General features: G+C 33.7%; 1 long non-coding RNA gene across 1 annotated transcript in view; it reads right to left on the bottom strand.

Moving 5' to 3' along the window:
• Positions 1-10,902: 10,902 nt before the first annotated feature.
• LOC143227193 (uncharacterized) overlaps positions 10,903-20,202 on the bottom strand; it is a 29,151-nt gene continuing 19,851 nt past the window's right edge. The window contains exons 2-3 of the long non-coding RNA XR_013014930.1: positions 19,806-19,924; positions 10,903-10,999 (exon numbers count right to left, since the gene is read on the bottom strand). This is a non-coding gene — a long non-coding RNA (uncharacterized LOC143227193). The remainder of the gene's footprint in view (positions 11,000-19,805; positions 19,925-20,202) is intronic.

The raw sequence follows: 20,202 nt of genomic DNA, 5'->3' as shown, positions 1-20,202 counted from the left end.
TAAAAGATGGAATCATACAGACTTCAGAAAGTGTTTGGTGGTCTCTAGTAGCGATTTTCAGAAAGGAAGAATGAAGATACGGGTGAACATGATAAATGGCCCCGTTCCCTTGCCAAGAACTGAAGTATGGATGCACTGAAAGGTTTTCGTCACGTCAATTTTTCAAACTTGACATCCAGATGATGGCAAGATGAGCCAATGAGAGCATGAGATGTGATATATATAAGTTCTTAATTGTGTTATTTGGCCTTTTGTAATACAACTACTACTTTTGAAAGGCTAATGAAGCTTTTTTCTAAAATAACTGCAATTGGAGAAATTCCTAGTGTGTGCTAATGGCATATTAAAAAGTAAAATGTAGCTTCTACAAAATACAATATATCATTTAACCCTAAATCACACTGACTAACAAATATTATCGACAGTATTAATAAGAATATTCAAAACATATTGGACGATACAACAAAACACCTAACCAATAGAGATAAAGTAAGGGTATGTACTTATTAAAATGATATGAATAAATAAGTATATGCTTACATAATAAGGAACGTTTTTCATTATAAGTTATGATTGATTATAACTACCATAGCAAAAGTAAATCAAAGCAATAAGACATAGCATTAGATGACCTACTAAGATTGAAGTTACTACATTGGGATTACTAGTAGGGAGCTTCAAAAGTCTCGCTTGACTTAAAATAATCAGTCATTGCTGTAAGTAGTAATGATGACCTTTGCTGGGCTAAGGCTATAAAAAGTCTTAACGCCACTCAGAAAACATCCCAGGTATACTAGTATTAGAAAACAAGGACGGCCTCTACTTATACGTATAGCTAAAGACCTATACACTTTATCTAATGTTCGAGAAGGACCACGTGAAATAGAAGTAACTTCCAAGTTTGAACTTCATTTACATCTTCAAATGCATGTTAGGGCCTGGCATGGCCAAGCGCGTAAGGCGTGCGACTCGTAATCCGAGGGTCGCGGGTTCGTGCCCGCGTCGCGCTAAATATGCTCGCCCTCTCAGCCGTGGGGGTGTATAATGTGACGGTCAATCCCACTATTCGTTGGTAAAAGAGTAGCCCAAGAGTTGGCGGTGGGTGGTGATGACTAGCTGCCTTCCCTCTAGTCTTACACTGCTAAATTAGGGACGGCTAGCACAGACAGCCCTCTAGTAGCTTTGTGCAAAATTCCAAAACAAACAAACAAACAAATGCACGCCATATCATTGGAAGATTTCAACCGTGTAATTTATAAAGGTTCTTCATTTCCTATAGTACCATAGCCATCATTACGACACTGTCACATCAATGAAATGTAAAGGTAAATTATTACTGTTCAGAATGACGCAAGACGTTTGATCATTTAAATAAACATTGTACAGGATATTATAACGTATGTTACAGTAATGGATGCTCGAAAGCCAATCCATAGTTTGTGCTGATTGTAACAACTTTTTTTTATATCAACAGACTGTTATTATAAACATAAAACAATGAATGGTAAAAAGTTTATTCATGTGATAATGTTTTAAGTGTAGATATTGTTTTGTCATTATTGACAGAAAGAAACATATTACAAAATTTCATACATATGGTAAAATCATGTGTGGGGAATGTGAATCATATGTTTTAAACAACCATTTTTGCTTTCCAAACGAAAAAAAATGTCAAAGAATTCTTACATAAATACTTAATTTTTGATTTTGAAACTGACCAGGAAACCGGAATTCACAGGTAAATTATGTGGTTCATGATTTTGATGTAAGAAAACAGTTTTAAAAGGTTATAGTTCATGTGACATATTTTTTAACTATAACACTATGGAACAAAATTTTTACTTTTTCTTGTTCCTGGGCAGAAAATGTTATTTTATTTCCCAATTGCTTATGCCTAAAGTAAATGGAAAAGACCTATTTTTCTCTTCAAACTTTGCTTTTGTGACCTGAGAGCGTATAACGAAAACATGATGGAAGACTATATTTGGGGGCTGATACGTAAAAGTGATTTACATTACAGTCGCAAATCTCGAAAAATTACTCACTTCTAAACATTTTTGTTCATTTTTGTATAACTTTAGTTTAAATACATGTAAATCTTGATTCATATGTTGTTTTATTCAGACCTTATGTAAATGAAAAGGTGCAAATTTGCACGTTTTACATAGAAAATAGGTTAATTTTTAAATTTCATTATTCAGGTCATAAAAGCAAAGTTTGAAAGGAATAATGGCCATTTTCAGTACTTTTACAACATAAGCAATTAAGAAATAACACATACTATCCAGGAACAAAATTTGTGTTACATAGTGTTATTTTCAAAATAACTTAAGAATTACACAGCTATGTGTATAATATAAAAAGGTTTTGATGGTCACTTTACCTTGAATTATCTTATTTGTCAAGCGATAAAATCCAACGTTAACATAAACGGTGAAAAAATTATAGTTATGACGATGAAAAGTATGAGAATCAGAATAATCGACAGTCACAATTTCATACCTATGTCTTTATCATTATTCCCAAAGACGTTTAGAATAGAAGAACTACAGAAAGGGTTCCTCTCATCTTTGCAATATAAAGTCAACTCAGTAATATCGGGGATATTGATTTTGGTTTTTACTCGCTGAAAAATTCCTGTATTGGCACTTTCAGTAATGAGAAAAAGAGTGCATCTTTGAATTTCAAGAAGAGATGTACAGCTAAGAAAAACTAACACTATTAGTGCTAATTCTTATTGAAATTTTTGTTGTTCTATTTATAATTGTTTTTTTAGGCACTGCATTTTTCAATTCAGAACAGAGTTTCTGTATGCATGGCTATATAGAAGCAAATTGTATCTAATCAGGGATACTTTATGACCAACATCTATAGCCAAGTAAATATCTGATGATTAAATTATATACAAAAATTCGAGGGGATCAGGATCCAACATGCAGTAAACAGTAGCTATGAACAAATACTGAATTATAAAGTAGACAGTTTCTGAAAGGAATAAAACACGGTCTGTGAGTTTTGTAGTTGCTATTATCATGGGTCCAGTATGTTATATATGTTCTAAGTAGACTATGCGGCTTATTAGAAGAACAACAACAAGTGGAAGTTTCAGGATACATGGCCATAGCAATAAGAAAGAATAAGTTTAAGAAAATAAAGTTTAATTATTCAAATTTAAAGAATTTCCTTAGGAATAACATCCTGTTTGGATGTGCGAAGTGCCATGTATTGAAGGAGAGTCAACGCGACAAGACTTTTATACAATATAAAAGAAAAACAAAAGATCAAGTACATGGACTTTACATTGTTATATCGATGGACATATTAATATTGTGAGTGTCCAGTTGAAATTTTACAATAATAACAACACATTCTTCGAGCTTAAATAATTATTTTGGGTTTGTAAAGTGTAAAATTCTAGTTGCGATGAAACTCTTTCATTGTGTTTTACCATTTAGAATTAATGAGAGATTAACCTTTCCTTTATGTGTATCATTTGTGGAATCCAGATGACCACCACGACCATGTAACCGTTGTGATAACAAGAAAGCTTTCACCAGTACCTGGGTCACAGAAAATGTTAAATAAAGTAGTCGAGCGTGGATACCAGCTAGTAAGAATATATGAAATTTATCATTTTCCTGTTAAATCTTGATATTTTTAAATATACATGTGAATAAGTTTCTTAAATTAAAGCAAGAAAGTTCTGGTTGGTTCTCTCACTGTATAACATCAGAGGCAAAGCGAAATCACGTTGCCCTGTATAACGAAAATGAATGAGTGCAACTGACCCTAGAAAATATGGTGTTTAATCCAGAAAAAGATCAGTTGCAAAATTACCTCTTAATCCTTTCTGGGAATGTTAGTCTATATCTGAGCTCAAACAACATAACATTTGTTAAAGAGTATCATTCATTAATGGATGGTAAGATTAAGATAATAAAAGATGTTACATTGATTAAAAAGTGAGTAGTGGCTCTTCGTTGGAAACATAAATATGAATATCTGCTCCAGGAAAAATAATCTAATAAAACCCTACAAGACATCTGTTATAAGCATACAGATCCTATTTATTATATCAGAGTACAAGATCTGTTATTCTAACTAGGTTAAGTCAACAAATTGCACACATTCTACACAGACAAGTAAAATATAAGTTTCTGAGAACTGTTTCAGGAATCGAGGAACAAAATAAGGTTGATTTAATGGATCTCTATAACCTAACTCTTCATAACAATCAATTTAAGAATTTATTCACGTGTATTGACGTGTCTTCTAAGTATGCATAAACTGTTTCACTCCAGAGAGAGAATGGTTCAACACATGTACACGATTGTTATTGTACTTTTCAGGCTTTCACTCTGTTACCATAATAAATTATATAAAACCAAGTCATAACAAACAGCCTCAATATTTAATTATAAACCTAAACCAAGTAGAAGAAATATTTCCTAAACCAGAGAATGAACTTATATTTACTTATGATTCGTTCACCCGCAAAGTAATAGTGAATGTAAATGATGCAGCCTCTATAGTACCCAATCCTGTACTGCCACTAATACTTGGGTTTGATAATAATTACACGATAACAGAGTTCACTATAGCTACAGATAATGTTAACATGCATGGTGAACTTTATTCGCTCTGTGTTCACTCAGACATTAAGAAACCTAGTAATGTTGATGATGTAAATCTACCACTGATATAAATCGTTCAAGTTAAAGGTCAGGATGGACACATAAGCAATGAAACATTTACAAATCCTCAATACAAACCCGTATCTAAACAAAATTTTTAGATTATAGAAATAAAGATATAAGATGACTTCGGTCGACCTATTTAACTTGGACAAGTAAGAGTGACCTTAACGTTCCATCTCTGCAAACATGAAAGTTCCTTACTATCAAGAACCAGCCATTTATGATGTCTATTACGATTCCCAAGTTGGAAATGGTTCAGCTTATAATGCTGGTAACCAATAGCAAGAGGGACATGGATTAGAAGAGGTTTGGAGTAACTTGTTTAGTTCAGCTATACCATTTCTGAAGAAAAAAAAGCTGTTTGGTTAGGCATAAATTTAGCATCAGACAAATCTTTTGTAGATGCTGGAAAACAACGAACAACACAAGGAGATCAGAACTTTGTTATAATGGGGAAGCTAAGATAAGTCATTTGTCATTGTCCACGTGGATAAAAGACGCAGCAGGTAGTTTGACAGTCTCAATTTTAACGATGGTGAGACTGACGAAATCAAAGACCGACAAATATAATTTACACGTGGTAGTTAAACAGTCAACATTTTTTGAATATATATATTTTTTGTACCGAACAAATTCTTGTTTAACAATGCGCCAAACATGCACGCCCTTTCAGCCTATGGGGCGTTATAATGTCACAGCCAATTCCACTATTCGTTAGTAAAAGAGTAGCTCAAGAACTGGCGGTGGGTGGTGATAACTAGCTGCTTTCCCTCGAGTAACTGCTAAATTAGGGACGGCTAGCGCAGATAGCCCTCATGTAACTTTGCGCGAAATTCAAAGCAAACCAAACCTAACGATGCAAGTTTAAAACTCCTAATCCTGTGAAGTAAAGATTCGTTTTATTTTATATCAAATGATGAATATGGATTCAACATTGTACCACAACATGTTTCTAACTGCACTAGAAAAGTCAAGTTCAGCCCATCCGCCATTCTGTCACACGCTAAAGCATTTCGTGAAGAACAACTAAATATACTTTGAAATATATTATGTATAAATCGTTTTCAATTGCCCGTGGAAACTTATAAGCATTTATCGATAATGTGTTTTTAGATCAAGCATCTAAACGTCTTGTTATAGGATGTGTTGATAAAGGTGTATTTACTAGATCTTAGAAGAAAAATCCATACAATTTCAAACACTAAAATATTAATTTCGTGGCAGTTAACGTGAATGGAAAACAGATTCACGCTCGCCTTTTACAACCAGAATTTGATACTCAGCTGTATGCATGAAGTTATGAAACGTTATTTAGTGGACAGAAAAACAGGTTTAAGTTCAAGAAATTGATACAGAATATGACGAAAAGTCGAGAGGATATACACTCTATGTTTTTGATCTTATCGATCCAGCTGCTGGAGATTCCAACTGTAACTCGGTGAACTATAACTTTTACGAATTGAAATGCATTTTTGCAGTGTTTTAACCAACACTATAAACGTTCTAGAATATGCAGAATTCCAGTGAATTTCAGAAACTGTTCAGTCTAGAATAATTATATATGATATCTGAAAAGGCTGTTCGAAAACCGAATCAATTTTTCCCATAAGAAATACTGTAAATTAAATTGACCCATTACAGACCTCCAAAAATTACGCATTATGAAGCATTTTAAGTAAAAATATTGCTTATTTATACCTGTATAATAATACATACATGCATAAAGTCAACCACAAAAACTATAAACACAACAAAAAAACAATAAATGAAAATTTAACTGCACTTTACCTGTGCTGAGGAGAGCTGATGGCGTAAGTGAAAGGTGGTGAGGAACGTGGATAGTAGGAGGATTATTATTGTTTGAAAGGGGAGTCACCTTCAATAAAAACGTCATGTAACTCTCCTTCTGGGGTTCTTTCTCTTTTCTGTCTCTTTGCACAGCTACAACCTGCTTGAGACTCACTGGACCTATTTTTCATTGAAAACTTGTCTAATGAGGTTTGTTTCTGCCTGCATTTTAAAATGTTTCTGAAATAACACATGACATTGTCATTGAAAAGGTTTATGTTGCGGTTTGCTACAGCTTTGTCAGGGTGGAATTTTTCCACAAAACTTTGTAACTCTCCCCATTTTCCACACATTTCCTTGATTAGTGAACTAGGAACATCCTCCCTTCCTTCCTTCTCATCTGAAGACACTTCCTCAGTTGCCTTCTGTTGCTGCTCCTTCTGAAGGTCTTGGAGTTTTTCCGTGGTGAGCTCAGTGTTGTGGTCTTCCACCAACTCCTCCACATCATCACCACTCACATTCAAGCCCATACACTTGCCTTGTGAGACAATATCTTCGACAACAGGCTCAGCCTCAAAGCCTTCAAAGTCTCTATCTGCTACTGAGTCTGGCCACAATTTCTTCCAGGCTGAGTTCATGGTCCTCAAAGACACATCCCTCCAGGCTTTGTCTATGATCTTCAAGCAATGGAAAATATTAAAGTGATTTTTCCAGAACTCTCTGATGGTTAACTCTGTGTCAGAGGTCACTTCAAAGCACCTTTGAAACAGTGCTTTGGTGTAGAGTTTCTTAAAGTTCGATATGACCTGCTGGTCCAGGAGCTGAATAAGAGGAGTCATGTTAGGGGGCAAGAGCTTCACCGTAATGAAACTGTACTCCTCTACCAACCCGTCCTTCAAGCCTGGTGGGTGGGCAGGTGCATTGTCCATCACAAGAAGAGCCTTGAGTGGTAACTGTTTTTTTCGTGAGGTAAATCTTTACACTTGGGGCAAACATTTCAGGGACTCACTCCATTAAAAATTACCTGGTTATTCATGCTTTACTATTAGCCTTCCACACGACATTTAGTTTACTTTTCAGGACATTATTCGACAACCAAGACATTTTTTCTCAAACAAAATGTTCTAAAACCGAATTGTTCGAGAAGGGAATCGTTCGAGAACCGAGGTACCACTGTATATATATAATGCTTAATGTCGTTGTGGACGTATGTCGAAACAAAAATTCCTATCTAAATTTGGATTCCGCAAAGATAGTAATGGACTATATATTCATGATTTTGTTGTAAAATGTTTCATGTAAAAACATCCTTAAGAAAAATGTTGCCTCGTGCGGTGCAGCAGTATATCTGAGGTCTTACAACGTTACAAATACAATTTCGATCCCGTAGTGAGCATAGCACAAATAGTCCATTGTGCAGCTTTGTGCTTTAGCTACACATCAATAGATATGTCTTTTTATGTAGGTCAGACTGCAAAATCGTTATTGTGAAAAACTTGATAACATGTTAAAAGGGATAGTATCCAGAATTTTTTTATTGTGATCATTTACTGGACATCTTTAAAATAATCACTTGCTTTATAATTAAAGAGTCAAATTAGTGAAACAGTAAATTCTAAAGCATTGCGCGATATTTAAAATAAGCATCTCTTTCCAGGAAGATTTACGTATAAATGGAGAGGAAATGTATTTAAATATAGAACTAATGAATTCGTGTTTTAAACCTTGCCATGTTGAGACACGTTGACGTGTGTCATGTTCTTCATTGTCTCTTACGTCATGGCAACCTAGCAATCCACCATTATCCTCTGATTCCACTTCGTGGAACTATGACTTCGTTAGAGACAGTTAAAGATTACTTGACAGGATATAGAGTAAAATATCATTAGAGACAATGACATTTTCCTCTATATCCTGCCAAGTAATCCACTATTAATATAAACTGTAAAGATGAACGATCTGTTAACATTCTTTGAATAATTCTAGAGTGATCTTTAGTAAACTAAATGTTAAAATGATACTTTTGGAATATCTTTAACTTCCCACTGACTCAGCGCTAAGTCTGAAGACTTATGTTGCTAACAAACGGGTTTCGATACCAGCTGTGGTTACAATCGCATAGTTTTGGGCTTACTAACAAACAAACAAAGAACATGTTTGAAATTATTGTCTACTGATATAACTAATAACTTAAATGATGAGCTAATACTTGGAATATTTTTAGAAAACAATTTAAATTTTCAGAATAACCCATAAAGAAAAAATATACTACGGATAATGCAGTTTCAAGTACAACATCATTTAAGCAAAGTGACCATGCTGTATGTATATATCTACATATATGCATGTATATATCTCAAATAACTATGAGATAGAAACTGGGTTTGAAAAGCAAGATTTTTCTCCCACCTTTCACATAAATAAAACGCAGACTAGTAATAGCCGATACGTCAATATCAACTCCTGTTAAACTGCGCATATCCGATAAATACACTAATGCCCAAAAGTGTAATGACAATTTATATAATGTATCATAAGATCAATGAACTTTTTATTAATGATGTTCGAGTAGGTCTCTGAACTTTCGTAAAAATTATTTTTGTCTCAACGTTCTAAGCAATTTCAAAGGGTTGACAGTATCATCGATTATATATATATTGTACGTCAACTCCAAGCAAAAGGCTTTTTTAGTTAATACTATAAGCGCACCTGATCCACTGTTAACCATTTTAACAGGTGTCATTAGCTCATTCTAACTGATTAAGCTGAAATAAAGAAATATTTTTGATAAACAATTGCATCCATCACATCAAGTTTACTTCTGCTCATAGATGTAAAACTATTAATGTTTTGTAAACACTTTATTTTGTTTTTCTGGGGCTTATAATGCGTCAAATTAATTTATTTTTTACATGAATTTAAAAAGGAAAAATATTGTAGTTTTATTCACTGATAATATTTTGTCATTTTTTCACAAATGGAAAATAGCGATAATTTTTGTATATTCTATGCAAAAGAAAACCAATAAATGAAGTGAGAAAACTATTTTCGTTGTCTGATGATACCTGAAGACGTAAAACAAAAAATTAAGCGCAAAAAATAATTTTGCGTTCACGTGCTTTAGTGCTATAAATATTTGGAAATCCTAAACTATGGAAAATTTTACAAACATTAAGTCATAATATAAGACGAAAGAAAGAAAAAACATTTGCTTCTTCGAACTAAATGTTACCTCTTGTAATATGAGAAACTTATAACACTGAATTTCATGAGACACATAAATAAAATAATTTACTATGAGATGAGTACTTATTCTCAAGTCCATATTGTTTGTTTTGTTTTGTTTTCACCAAAAACATGAACTGTATCGTTCCGTAATCTGAGTTTTGAAGACATAATAAAGAAAAAAATACAAACAATAATTTAGTGTAATAGATGTGTGTTTCGGATATAATGTTCCAGATATCGTATGTAACACCGATCTTTCACCATTCTTGTCAGCCCCATGTAACAATTTGTTTGTTTGTTTAGAATTAAGCACAAAGCTACACAATGGGCTATCTGTGCTCTGCCCACCACGGGTATCGAAACCCAGTTTTTACTGTGTATGTCCGCAGACATACCACTGTGCCACTGGGGGGCCCCATGTAACAAGCATTTCGTGTTTCAGTGAACAAATAAATATCGTAAAAGTCAGCTCTCCACTTCAAAAAAACAGTTATTAATTCGTAGACCGACAACTAAGTTCTCCTGTGTTTGTACACAAGTTAAAACTGCAGTGTTTGCACGAGTTTTGATGCAAAGCGCTACTTCCATTTATATGAATTCTGGTGTAAAGTGAAATTACCAGAGCTAACCAAATAAGCAATGTTTGCCTCAACTTTGATGTAAAGCATTACTTCTCTCGATCTGAGCAAATTGAAGCTGTAATATTCAAATACTCTTTGACGTAAAATAATGTTTGTCTCTTTAGAAATGGCCCGGCATGGCCAGGTGGTTACGGCACTCGAGTTGTAATCCGACGGTCGCAGGTTCAAATCCTCGTCACACCAAACATGCTCGCCCCTTTTAGCCGAGGGGGTGTTATAATGTTACGGTCAATTCCACTATTAGTTAGTAAAAGAGTAGCCCAAGAGTTGGCGGTGGGTGGTGTTGACTAGCTGCTTTTCCTCTGGTCTTACATTGCTAAGTTAGGGACGACAAGCGCAGATAGCTCTCGCGTAGCTTTACGCTAAATTCTAAAATAAACAAACAAACTCCTTACAAATAAAGTCTGCAGTGTTCGTGTGAACTCTTTGTAATGCAATAATTTCGCCTGTATATATGAACGAAATATACTATGTCAAAAAACAGTAAAATTACAAATATATTTAAATATAAAATTTAACGAATTATTCATAGTCATACTACAAGAGAAACTTCATTTATTTCCTTTTAAAATCATTAATTAAGATAGAGGTAAAATGTAAAGATATATTCCTAATCTTTCTTGACTTGGTTGAACATGATTATCTCTGAAAATAAAAAAAAAACGCATTGGTCCGTTAAAAAACACACAATAAGACATTTTGAAAATAAAATCACAAAACTCGTGCTCAACAGAAACAGTAAGTGCTAAAATAAAAATCAAACAGCCTTATCATTTTTGACAGGAACTTGAAACCGTAAAAAATTTGTTTGTTTAACGCGCTAGGCCATGCCAGGCCCACCGTAAAGAAAGAATACTGGCTAAGTGCTGCTAAAATATTAGCTTATGCCCCAAAGTTGTATAGTCATGTGACCTATGTGCCAGTTTTCGATAAAGCAATTAGTTAAGCATGACATAAAACTGTTTACAGTTTAAAGAGTACGATAACCTGTGAATGATCTATTACGCGTAATTTGATGGTTATTCATTTGTTAAAGAGTTGAACTACAATATCAGTTTAATGTAATAATGTTGTGTTTTTTTATCATTAGACTGACAGTAACCAAAGAAGCCTGGTCAGAAAAATAACAGGTTTAGTCTTCAACACGTTGAAGAATAATTATTATTTAAAATAATAACACTCTATTCTAGGTGGCTGGATAACATTACGAACAGTTACTCGTGTGAAGAATATTAAAGAGCAAAGTCTTCGTAAAGTTGATGTTGTAAAAGTATGTCATCTAATGAATACCGTTGTTTACAAAAATGAAAGTGAACATCAGCACTATTTACGTCAATTCCCACGAGAGGGCTTAGAGATTAGGCACTGGCCTGTTAATTGTTCTTCTTGTCATATTAACCAAAATTCAATTTCCGCTACTGTTCACATAACATTCTGAGTCTCAAGTTTATAGCCAGTTTGGGATCCAACAATCTATCTAACAATTTTAGTTCCATCAGCAATATTAAACTACCAAAATAAATGAGTAGAAACAAGAAGACAAATTACACAAAATGGTTTAAATGTTTTCTGTACTATCTGGGAACACACATCACAATTACTAAATACTTCCATCCATTCTTGCAATTACTTTACCTTTTTATTCGACCTGCTAGATATGCAATCTTCTTACAATATACAAGACAATATCAAACACTATTTGTTTTATACAGTTCTTTTATAAGAATAAAACGTATCTACATGATCGTTCGTAGAGTCTGATATTTCTTAATCCTTAGTCAGAAGTGTTAAGATTTATTATTCTAATGTACCTGAATGGAGAATGAAAATGTTCAGAATATAACATTTAGTAGTACTGTTGAAGTTCATCAATACCATACAAAACTAGCTGTTGGTAGTAACTGAATGGAGTTCAAAATTTCAGAATTTGCAATCCGGATGAGCGTGATTTCAGATTTTGACATTCAGCCGTGTTTACATGAATTCAGTTCAGAAAATGACGCTTAGATACATAATATTCAAAATATTACGTTAGTTTTCTTAAATTCTGCTTTCTGTTATACTCTGAAGGAGATTAGCAGTACAGTACCAGACGTTTATTTGTATTTGAAGGACTGGTTGATTGTAGTTTTCGATAATCACGCAAATGTCTCTAATTTTGAACTGATAAACAACAGGAAAAATATCTAGCCAACATCACTCACTGCTAAACAACAGAAAAAATATCTAGTCAACATCACTCACTGCTAAACCTTAAGTTACACTAATTGAATAATCTGATTTCGCTATCATCCTTATAACGCACCCATGAGCATAATGGGACGTGAACCATGAACTTTCGGATTTACAATCCAGCACAATAACATTAGGTTGCGCCAAAGTGGCAAGTCGGAACTAGTGGTTTGGTCGTATTTGAGTGTGAACGGTGATTCAGATTTTAACATAAAGTGTAAATTTCATGGAAAATTATAAAAGAAAATAAGTTGTTGAATGTTCCTGTTCAGAGTATAAATAATTTTTTTTCCTTATCAGTCATTGCTAACTTATGTTTCTGGTAAAGCCATATCAGCGACCAATATATCTCATGTATCCCCATCCTCAGTTTTAAATTGCGAATGAAAGGGAAGGAAACAAGTCGACAGCACACTCTGCCTAAAATGGCTACTCTTAATCAAAAAGCGTGATTCATTGTCACTCTTGTAACTCACCTTCAGCTGGAAATGCGAAGCACTTCTCAAATTCCAGACCCTTTGATCTTCAAACCAACACGCTAACCATGTGTAAGCCTATGTACACAGTCGGTAAAGTTTAGCATTTCAAATAAACGTTCAGCTGTTATACATCTAACTTATTTATAGAATTCTAACATTAAACAAAAACCTGCGTGTGTAAAATACTACTTTCACGCATTTCTGATTCAAATTTGGCAATAGGCTACCTTAACAGAAGGTTAAAAAGTATCTTCTACAATGTAACCCGATGTTTTATCACAATTATTAGATTTGTTTTGAATTTGCAACGTTACATTGTTCATTAAATGTTTTGATGAAAGGGTGGGTGACCAAGGATTTAATGTTGGCCTAACTGTGGCAGATCTGGAACCAGATAAAATAACAGGAAGCTGGCAGATGGTGAGATAATGGCATTATTAAGCCTTCAGCAAACAAGCAGTTATCAGCAGTTAATGAAAACGAGACTGCCAACAAAGTAGCAAACACAACTATCACGCGAAACCTCCAACGGTAGAAGTATCAGGTATTTATTCTATATTTTATCTACATATGATAATTAAAGAAACCGGATAAGCCAAGCTCTCCTGGGAAGTAGATCTTCCCTCTTCAGGCGTGAAGTAGGAGTGAAGTGTAAAACACAGTTAAGTAATCTTCAGTAACGTCGTAGGCATATACGTGGAAAAGCTTATGTCCATTTTGACAAGGTTGAAGCTTTGTTGTTGTTTTTTCAGCGCCAAGCCAAATAATGTGTTTTTTATGGTCTGCCTAGCACTGGAGCTCGAGCCCAGACTGTAGCGTCGTAAATACTAAGATTTATTGCTATTCAACCAGAGGGCTTTTGACACAAAAGTTTGCAGAAATTATTGTAATTTTCAGTGTTTTGGAAGAAAAGAATAGGATGACAAAAAGGCATGCGAAAGAAAGAAATAATTAAGATTTGACGAAATGTTATAAAAGGAAATTGGGTTACATAGTTAAAAACACAATAAGTAACGAATAATTATCAACTAAAATTAACTAGAAACGTTTGAGGTAAAAAAAAGAACAGGAATGTATAGATATATATACAATATAATTAAACGTAATAAATAATTTTATTCATTATTTTTAGACACGTAAGGTAAAAGAAAGTTGACAAATTCCTGTCTGTTTTCGAGAGGTATACATTGCTTTTGGAGAGATGAATTGAATCTCTCTAGCTCAGTGCTGAAAAAAAAATTACTTTCTGGATGTCCTGAACAGTTTTATGTTTTGAATAAGAATTGAAGTTAGAAAAAAAAACAACAAAGTTTGAAGACAGAAATAAGATAAAAGTGACTGATTTTATTTTGTTTGCAGTAAAAAAAAATGTTGAGGTAAAATATATTAAAAAAAATGTAGTTAACGCCGTATGGATAAAAAAATTTCAAAGAAGCAGTTTGTAATATTTTTGATCTCAGTATATGTTTCAGAAAATAATAAAAGTTAAAATCATCATGTGGGTTTGAAAGCTGGGATATGGAAAGGCATTTTTTTCATTCGTAGAATATTTATGGTTCTTAACATATTCTCTAAATATCATTCAGCTATGCCTAACATAGTAGGGTTAGTGATATTCACACTGCATAAAATAAATGGAGTTGTGTAGTTTTGAAAGTAATCTCTCGCTGACAGTTTCAGTAGTTTTTTCTTAAAATTTAAAGGTCTGAAAACGTATTTTGTTTATTCGGTAGTTTTCTTAAAACTTACACGTCTGAAAACGTATTTTATTTGAAGAAGGGGGTGTATTGAAAGTTACAATGAGCATAATATACTTCAATTTCCGTTTATTCTTCAGGAAACTCTCAAATTAATTAAGCATAAAGCTCCACAATGGGCTACTTGTACTCTTCCCACCACCACTATCGAAACCACGTTTCTAGTATCGTGAGTCCATAGACATGCCGCTATGCCCCTGGGTGTCTTTCTAAATGGTCATTAAGTTGAAATAAACTTATATGTTTCTACAAAAATGCTTGAGATAGTCTTAGGTTTAGGAGGATTGGTCATAATACAAAATATTACGCGGGGTTCTTTAGTACTGGAAGTTTTTAAATAATTTAGATAAGTGGTGTTCATTTTACAGCCTTTATATCAGTTTCGGAGTCTTCATAATATCCATTTCATTTCGTGGACTGTTTCTTCATTGCTAGGAAACTTGTCAAACACAACATTCATCATGGAATGAGTCACTACTCTCAGCCTTCCACAGCAGAAAAGAACATGAAGAAAAGATTGCGCCATAATTTCTCATCTGTCATATATTTAGTTATTTTTATTTGGGATTATAATTAATTTTTGTTTTTATTGTTACAAATCTGGAGAGATGAGAAACGTAAAGTGCAACCTTTTGGTGCGGTTAGTTCTTAAAACATGTTTTTCTAAGAAACCCATTATCCTTATTGTTTCTTTCTCACTCCGTAAAACTCTAGCTCTCATTAAAAGTAATAAACATGTTCCTACACATCTAGAATAATTAAAATTTTGCAAAGTTTACATAGCGAGAAAAGGCTTTGTAAGTTTAGTTAACTCAAAGATGTATTCTAGTTGAGTTATGTTTCGTTTCGATTGGTTATCTGTAAGAAGAAATTAGCCATCAAGAAAAAACAACTTTGTAGAAATGGAGAGTAACTAAAGTAGAACACCATATTTGAGTGGTTGACAAGTTTTAAACTTTACTTAAATAAGTAGAAAAAGTACAAGTCAGAAGTCTAAAAGCGTAGTTCTAATGTGTTTATAATTTATGATAAAATAAGTCAGGCTTAGATCAAGCATTCATACATCCGTAATTCAGGTCCGACTTATCTATTAAGATATATCGTAATCAACAGTATTTAAATAAGCTTATCTTAAAGATCTAATTCATGACAGAGTCTGTAACTTAGGTGGCTAAAATAATTAAAGTTTGAATTATAGTTCTCTCAATTTTTTTTAATGTTATTGAACATGTTTAGAAAAGTGGATACTTCATATTAAACGTCGGATCAAATTAGGTGTTTACGTTGTTAAACAGATAAAAACATCATACTTTCATATGAAGGATTTACTACAAACAGGTTCCATCGAAAACAAGACTGTAAAGCTAGTTTCTCTGCTTTACAATTTAGCAGTGTAGAGAAAGCAGTTTATTATTATTTTTAAATAAATAATTTAGTGGTTTTCAAACTCATATTCAGATTTATAAATATATTACCATAATTGATAAAATATCTAGATACATTTAACTATGTAATTAGTCAGAGAGTTACGAATTACACAAACTGAGAACATTGCGATAAAACAGTAATTTAAGGGTTCCAAACAACCCACGTGTAATTTTATATTTTTCAGATTCATTGATAATGTGCTTGTTTCAAACACATACACCTGCTTACTTTAATACACCGATAGAATGATATAAAAATAAAGCATGTTAAAATATCTTGTCATGACAAAAAATTAAACTTCTTTCTAATAATACTTCGGAGCGACATGGCCAGGTGGTTAAGGCACTCGACTCGTGATCCGAAGGTAACGGGCTCGAATCCTCGTCACACCAAATATGCTTGGCCTTTGAGCCATAGGGGCGATGTAATGTGACGGTTAATCCCACTATTCGCTGGTAAAAGAGTAGCCTAAGAGTTGACGGTGGGGTGGTGATGACTAGCTGCCTTCCCTCCAGTCTTACACTGCTAAATTAGGGACGGCTAGCGCAGATAGCCCATGTGTAACTTTGTCCCCTGCTAATACAGCGGTAAGTCTACAGACGTAGAACGCTAAAATCAGAGGTTCGATTCACCTCGGTGGACTCAGCAAATAGCTCGATATGGTTTTGCTATAAAAACATACAATAATACTTCCAACTCTTGTTTGTTTTCGAATTTCGCTTAACACTACACGAGAGTTATCTGCGCTAGTCGTCCCAAACTTAGCAGGGTAAGACTAGAGGAAAGTAGCTAGTTACCACTACTAGCTCTTGGGCTTCTCTTTTACCAACGAATACTGGGATTGATCGAAACATTATAACACCCTCACGGCTGAAGGAGTGAGCATGTTTGGTAAGACGGGTATTCGAACTTGCGACTTTCAGATTATGAATCGAGCGCCTTAACCACCTCACCATACCGTACCGCTTCCAACTCTATAATTCACTGTTCGAAAGAAGTCTTGTTTACGTCATTACTATCGATCCAAGTTATTCATCTTTCTTTTTGTCGCGTCTTCTTATCTAATTTCTTTCTAAGTATAAAATAGTGTGACATTTGTTTTGTAAGCAGCTTAATTGATTAACACTAAAATATCCTAAAATGTGTGTTAAAATTCCTCAAATATGCAATCATGTCATTTATTGGAATGTATGAATATATATATCACTAGAAGCGATTTTTTTAAAAAAAACTAAAGTGATTTCTTTAAAGAACTGAGATAAAAAGAAAAGTAGGAATGTTGGCTATTTTTTTAAACACAAAAGAGAAATACCGAAACTATCTGTTAGTTAAAATCTCTGTTATTGCAAGACAAATAAACTGCATGTTTGTCAGTTAACTCATAGGAGCAGCTTGAAAGTAATATTGAAATATTAGTATTGTGATATGAAGTATTAACAAGTATAATACCTACCTTAATTAGTTTTATTTATTCATATTATTTGTTCATCACATGTTTTGGCAATTCAAGTAGAGCATTACAGACTTCAGAGAGTGTAGAGGGGGATTATTCCCCATGAAATAAAGTATTTTTCTGATTATTAAATTTAAATCCTAACGTATCTGCCCAGCTTCAAATCTCCTTTCTTTAACACTGAAATAGAACCCTTGTTTGATATTATACATTGATCTCCTCTGAAACACTTTTATTTCGGAGTCGACTTGTGAATTTTTACACTATTTAATGTTTTATATAAATTAATTAATATTTTTACATAACTTAATACAACAAGTGTATTGTATCAATGACGTCTTCACTGACAAGCATTCTCTTTGGTTGGGTTTTTTTCTAAAATTTACACAAGATCTAAATTTGAGCTGATGGACCAGAAGGAAATAAACAGCACCTACCTTCAACTTGATGCTATTCTTTCTGACTATTGGTCTAGAAAGTTACACACGACTCCAAGATGCGAAGAGCATTTTATTTTTTGCAGAAATGGTTCAAAAGTCATACGTTTTTGAATTCACAGTCCAAGCATGCTGACCTCATTGCTACGCTCAACTCCAAATGTTTGTATATAAGTCAGCTATATGACTACGAAATCTATTTATAATAACACTTGTATTACGCTAAAAGTATTTAACTGAAAACATTAGTTGTTTTTGTTGATTGAGGCTCAATAGTGCAAAGCAGCTAGGCTATCTGCGCATCTGAAATCGATCTCTCAGTTTGAAATATTTGTTGTTGTTTTTTTAAATATTCATTTATTCCGTGAAGTTTTGTGAGGTAAGTATAAAACTAAGTAAAACAAAACACGTGGGTTTACGTTTTTATATGTAAGGACATATCTATTTATCCATCACGTATTTGTTCAGTGCTCAGCTTAACATAAGGCTTAATTCATACTAGAAAAAGGCTTAGTATCAGAATGCATGTTTATTTAAGAACGGAATCGAAGCATTCGTATGATATTTGAAATTCAATTTAAGTTAACGTCCTTTAGCTTATACCCAGAAAGGTTATTCTAAGGCTATTTTCCCATAACAGAGAAACAGTTTCAACCTTTTTTGAATAACAAACAAATTCGTTTGTTTCAATACTACTAATAATAATACTAATTATGTAATATTCTTAGTTAAAGCTTGTGTGATAAGCTCGTGTATTTTTTTAACTTTACCATTAAATATTGTACACGTAAATTGATTATTAATATAAAGTTAGAACCTTAACAGTTGTTGTTTAATATTAAGTACAAAGCTCGAACCTCAAAATATATCCGTTGTTCGATTCTTGTTTCACTGTATCTTTGTGTCTACTCTTGTAAAGTTTATGTTAAAACACTATTGATATTTCTTCGTCGGCCTGGCATGGCCTAGCGCGTAAGGCGTGCGACCCGTAATCCGAGGGTCGCGGGTTCGCGCCGCGTCGCGCCAAACATGCTCGCCCTCCCATCCGTGGGAGCGTTATAATGTGACGGTCAACCCCACTATTCGTTGGTAAAAGAGCATCCCAAGCGGCGGGTGGTGATGACTAGCTGCCTTCCCTATAGTCTTACACTGCTAAATTAGAGACGGCTAGCACAGATAGCCCTCGTGTAGCTTTGTGCGAAATTCCAAAAAAACAAACAAAACAAAGTTTCTTCGTCATTTCACAATGAATTTTATATCTTTAAAACACAGAGAGCTTTCTATTTCCGATTTGTTTTCGAAGAAAAGTCTAAACAATTTAATAAAGAAAATAATTTAGAATAAAAATTACCCTCAATTTATTTCTAAATTACCACAAAAAGTATAGCGTAGCAGAGCTACAAGAAAATATTTTTGATGAAATGTCATGTAAACCCACGTATACACTATATACTTAACTCAATTAGAACGTAGAACTTTCCTGGTATTACCTTCTATTGCTTAGCTTTAATTCATAACTTGCTATTAGTTTATACATTTCAACAGAGACTTTCTCACAGCTAAAAGTATAAGACTATTTTTTATTTGTCAGCACATTAACACCCCCGCAAATCTAGTTCCGTGAATTTGATTGGACCAATTTCGTCCAACCACGTTTCTTCATACCTGTGATATAAGCTCCGCAACAAGAAATGTTGGTATTCTTTGATCCTTTAAGGGGTTTCTTCTGCTTCGAAGAATCACCGCTGGTTTCGAGTCTCTACACAACAGATCCACAAGAAAACCTGAGGTGAGATATTCTTGTCATTGAATGTTTTTCTTACTGTTTATATCTAATGTTAGTTTTTTCCAACTTTCATTTCGTGTGAAACAGGAGATAATAAGATCACATACTTTATTCAGCAACTTTAATACTTTGAATCGAAATTAAACCATATTATCTAAAGTTACATTATAGCATTTAGCCTCCCAGTAGCTCAGCGAAAAGCCGCAAGCTTTAATCATATTATCTAAAGCTAACTTATAGCTTTTAGCTTCCCAGTGACTCAACAAAACGTCTGCA

The sequence above is a fragment of the Tachypleus tridentatus genome, chromosome 1 (genome assembly GCF_004210375.1).
Source record: "Tachypleus tridentatus isolate NWPU-2018 chromosome 1, ASM421037v1, whole genome shotgun sequence".
In the NCBI taxonomy this organism is placed as follows: domain Eukaryota; kingdom Metazoa; phylum Arthropoda; class Merostomata; order Xiphosura; family Limulidae; genus Tachypleus; species Tachypleus tridentatus.
This window is presented reverse-complemented; position numbering and strand designations above follow the sequence as displayed.